We start from the raw sequence: 537 nt of genomic DNA on the forward strand, positions 1-537 counted from the left end.
GGGGCCATCACCTCCAGGACTGTCACCTCCGGGACCATCATCTCCTGGACTGTCACCTCCGGGGCCGTCACCTCCAGGACTGTCACCTCCGGAGCCATCACCTCCGGGACCATCATCTCCTGGACTGTCACCTCCAGGGCCATCACCTCCGGGACTGTCACCTCCGGGACCGTCATCTTCTGGACTGTCACCTCCGGGGCCATCACCTCTGAGACTGTCACCTCCGGGACCATCACCTCCTGGACTGTCATCTCTGAGGCCATCACCTCTAGAACCATCATATCTGGGGCCATCGCCTCTGGGACCATCAGTCTCCAGGCCATCCCCTCATGGACCATCGCCTTGGGCCTCATCCCTGGCATGAGGAGGCAATGTGGGCTGGAGCAGGTCCCCCAGCAGGGCGGCCCTGGTTGGAGCGACTGTGGATGATGCAATGGAGTCGTGGAGTCATGGAAGTCCATGGTGGGCCTTGCCCACCTGTGAGGCAGTGACGCGCTCTTGTTCGTGGCTTTGGGCCCCCAGCCCAGCCCTGCGCTC

Source organism: Vombatus ursinus, unplaced genomic scaffold (assembly GCF_900497805.2).
Source record: "Vombatus ursinus unplaced genomic scaffold, bare-nosed wombat genome assembly UNPS02015012.1, whole genome shotgun sequence".
Taxonomy (NCBI): Eukaryota; Metazoa; Chordata; class Mammalia; order Diprotodontia; family Vombatidae; genus Vombatus; species Vombatus ursinus.